Here is a 4,623-nt window from a genome sequence, read left to right on the forward strand (position 1 = left end):
AAATACACAAAATTTGTGAAAAAGAACAGTTTAGAACCTGAGCAAAGGCCTCTCACCATAAAAAGCCACCCCGAGGTCGTTCTCACAGGCAGCGAGGCGGCCGGGTCTGCAGCGAGGAGCACAGGCCTGAAGTTTGACGCCACGCTGGCAGACAGCTGGACCAGAATACTACACATGAAGCCCAGTGAAATTCAGACCAGTACACAAGGAATGAAGGGCTCACGGAGGAAGCTGCTGTAGAAAGGGGCAGGACAAGCCTCAGCGTGCCACGCACACACAGCCACACCTGTTCACAACCACAGGTCCTTGCTCTCAAAATAAATACACTGAACATTCACAACAAAGGAAGGCCTCCAGCACAAGCTTTTCTCTTACTGCAACTCTAGTTCAACAGACCAAAAAGCCAAGACAGCTAAAAGTAAGCTAGAGTTAGCTCCCTCTGGGAGCCCGGACACGGCTGGGGCCACAGCCAGGCTCTGACAGCAGCAGTGTCATCAGCCCAGGCAGAAGAGAAATGCCACCTCTCAGGCCACCAACCCAATTCCTAGAGCATGCAGACATCTACTCTGCTCAAGTTTCAAACAAAGAAAGGGTGACTGTGCTTGCAGGTCACATACCTTCCAAAATACACACTAAGAGGTGCCAAGTTAACAAATGACGGGGTCGCAGCCTAACAGGGAATGCGTAAGGCGGAGGGCTGGAGGCAGGAAGCAGGAGAGCAAGGTGGGAGAGCTGCAGGCCGGGGCTGCAGTCACGGAGCACAGCATGCTAAGGCAAGGCCCCGCTGGTGACACCTGGATGCTGCAGGCCTGGCCCTGTGCCGCCTGCCTGCCTGCCTGCCTGCGGGAATGCGCGTGCGCCGATGGCAGCATCCTCAAGGCGGAAGGCCAAGTCTGGCCGGCCCGGTCGTTTTGAGGAAGGGAAATGCATCCTCACGCTTCTTCTTTTGTAATTAAAATTGAAAGAATGCAATCACAAGACAACAAAATGGTAAGACTAGTGGTCAGAGGAGATATCGAAATTCATGATGACGCCAGAGGCTACCCCGCCGTGGTGTCCACGAGCTGCACCTGCGAGCCGGCTGCCATCCCCGCGCTGTAGCTGCCCTTGGACTGCATCTGGCTCTGGATGGAGCTCACTGAGTTCACTCCACTGAACAGGTCTCCTGAGCCGACATGAGCCATGTGCACAAAGTTCGTCGGTTCTCCGATCATGCTGCGGTCAATTCGTCACCGCCTTTTAGGCTGAGGCTGCTCCGCAATGCAGCAGTTGAAACACAGCCAGAATTCGCTCATGCTTTCAGTTCAAGATATAAATGAGCACCAGTGATGGGTCCAAGCTCACTTCTGGAAGCTCCACGAGCTACAGTCCTCAACATGAGGAATGCCCAATCCAAGGAACAATTGTGTATCACCATCTTGGAAGTCAAACTTATATAGTCAAAGAAGTAGGTTGCTTCCTTTCTTTGTCCCTGGTTCTCCACAAGCCTTTCTAATTCAGCACAAAGGTGTAAAACTGTTGTCTTGACATAAAGCCTTCAGCAAGTAGCCCTCGCCTTTGTCTCACCGCCTGCAGCCGTGCTCCCTGGCCCATCCTAGTTGTTTTAAAGAGATCTTTTCTTACTTTTTCACTAGCTGCAATGGTGTCTTTCAGATCAGAAAGTCTATTTTCACTTTTGCAAACAGTTTTGCCAGCTTGTGATTGAGGTTTTAATTTCCTGTATATCACTTTGAACCTGTTTCATAGATTCTATTTCTTTCCTAAATTGTTTATTCAGGAGTTCCATCATTTTTATATTCTGCTCTATTTTTTTTTTTTATCAGTGTATTCTTTAGAAGCACTTAGTACTTCTTTGATTATAGTTACCACTACATTTTTTAGTTCTGAAATTATTTCTGATCTGATTTCATCTATACCTTTCTGCAGTTGATTCTTTACTGTCAACACTATTATTTCCAAGATATCTGGTATGTGATTTCCAGTTTCCTCAGTGCTAGTGTCTTCTGCATTCATACTGGGTGGACTCGGGGCCTGAGACTGCATTCTGTTCCTTCTCTTTGTCATTTTGTATACCACTGTCTTCTGACCTTTGTTGTAAAGTTTAGGTAGGGTTATTACCTTAGCACCAGGTCCAGATCTATGAAGTTCAGATTCCTCCAGGTGAGTGTGGTTTGGATCTGGCTGCTGTGCTCCACTTCTTTCTGCTGCAGGCGTTAGAGTTAAACCCTTTGTGTCTCTCTGGCAAGATGTCCTGCTCCTGAATCAGCTGGGTGAGTCTTGCCTCTAGCCTCTTTGCAGGGAGTTCTGCTGAAGGGTTCCATGCTGGGCCTGCGCTCTGGGCCTATTCTGGATAGCATGGCCTTGGTCATCTCACTCACTCGCTGGGCCTGCGCTCTGGGTCTATTCAGGATCCCTCAGCCCTCGGTCATCTCACTCACTTGCCGGGCCTGTGCTCTGGGTCTGTTCAGGATCCCGCAGCCCTGGGTTGTCTCACTCAGTCCCTGGGCCTGCACTCTCTGAGTCCAACCTTTTTAGTGAGACTCTGTAGACTATAGTAAATACATTATATATCTATCTATCATCTATCTATCTATCTATCTATCTATCTATCTATCTATCATCTATCTATCTATCTATCTATCTATCTATCATCTATGTATCTAAAGAAGCTGTTGTCAACATCAAACTTCATAAGCATTATTTAAATAGATATATAGAAATGGTTTTAGATTATCATAAGAATAGAATGAGAGATATGAGATGACTTACTGAACATATTTTGCCGTCTTATAGAAGATTGTTTTTTAGTCTTCTCTTCTGATGTGAGATGCCCTGCATGTTGGGTGGAGACTGTCTGTGGAAAAGCCTTTCCTCAGCTTGACATATATTCACCACCTGAAGCTGTCTCTTGGGTCAAATTTAACTCTTCTGCATTTGAAACAGTACAACAATCATGAAAATAATGACCTTGGACATCTCTTGGGAATGACCTTGTGTTTTTTTAACATTTTATTTTAAGGAGGAAAATATCTCCCATCAAATTAAGTAACAAGAGCAAAGAGAAACGAAAGCAACATAAAACAATAAAAATGGTACAAAATTTCTAGACAAGAATAAGAAATTAAACATCATATTATTATGCATTGTTATCACCAAATTTGTTGCTCAGATTACTGGATATGGGAATTCCCTTGTTAAGAGTAATGAAAAGTATTACAACCTTTGAAAGTAGTAGAAACAGGAGTAAAGCCTTTTGTGAGTCTAGTATAAGAACATAGTACAATTGTTAAAATTATGCATTTAGGCAATACGTATTAAACTAGTATTGTACAATTTCTATATCTATCTATCTATCTATCTATCTATCTATCTATCTATCTATCATCTATCTATCTATCTATCTATCTATCTATCTATCTATCTGGAATCAAATTAAAGTGTTATTTCCAGTGATTAGAAAGTTCACATATTGAACGATGAAACATGTGATCACAAACAGCAATATGTAGTTTGGGTACAATGACCTAATTGACTTCCAAGTTGTCTAAGTAGGCAGATCAAATGAGTGGTGCATTTAAGAACCTGTGGTAAAAATGGGCACTGATAGTTATGAACTTCATGTCAAATTATTTACAGATCAGATTTTATACATATTTGCATTTATATAATGTTTATATTCATTGTGTGGATTTAATACATCCACACAACACATCTTAATTTTTTCACCCCAATTCCCTGCCTTGCCTCATTTTTCCCTCCATCTCTTGATTCTTTTCCAGTTTGAGAAAAACCTATTCCCTACTTCCTATTAATCTTTACTTTGCTCTTTATATATTATATGTGATTGTTTTGTAAGAGAAAGCATGAGATGTTTCAGCTCTGTGTCTGATTTATTAATCTTAAAATTATTGTTCGACGTGCAATCAATTTTCTACAAGTGACTCAAGTTCATTTTTCTGTGTGGCAGAGAATACTACATTATGTGGAAATACTCCATTTTCTTTATCCATTCATCTATTTATGGAGATATATACACTACCTCCAAGATTTATCTATTGGAAATTGTGCTGTTGTAAACATGGGTATGGATGAGTCACTGTAATATGATGTCTTTAACTAATTCAGGAAGACACATAGAAAGAGAATAACTTGGTTAAATATTTCAAGTTCTAGTTTTTAGAGGAATCCACATACTGATTTTTATAGTAATTGTAGTTTGCATTTCCACCAACAGTGTAGAAGAGTTCCTTTTCCCTGAAGCCTCAAAGCATTAGTTATTATTTGATTTTGATGATGGCTATTCTTTCTTGGGTAAAATGGAATATTGCTTTAATTTTTCTTATTTCTCCATATATTGTAGATGTAAACCCTCTGTTTGAGAAATAGATGGAAAAAATTTTCCTACTCTGTAGGTGTACTCTGTTGTATGTTTCTATTGCTGTGCAAGAGATTTTTATTTTGATGTGATCTTACTTGTTGAACTTCAGTACTATTTTCTGGGCAAATGATCAGAAAGTCCTTGATTTTTTTTTTTTTTTTGGTGGAATCAGTTATTGAACGCAGGTCCTTGTGCTTGCCAGGTAAGCACTTATTCTACTGAACTATCTCCCTGGCCCCATAAAG

At 41.4% G+C, this 4,623-nt stretch overlaps 1 pseudogene; it reads right to left on the reverse strand.

Annotated features, from left to right (window-relative positions):
- Window positions 1–886: 886 nt before the first annotated feature.
- Window positions 887–1,567, reverse strand: LOC101581204 (annotated as a pseudogene).
- Window positions 1,568–4,623: the final 3,056 nt, after the last annotated feature.

The sequence above is a fragment of the Octodon degus genome, unplaced genomic scaffold (assembly GCF_000260255.1).
Source record: "Octodon degus isolate 3935 unplaced genomic scaffold, OctDeg1.0 scaffold00131, whole genome shotgun sequence".
NCBI classification, from domain to species: domain Eukaryota; kingdom Metazoa; phylum Chordata; class Mammalia; order Rodentia; family Octodontidae; genus Octodon; species Octodon degus.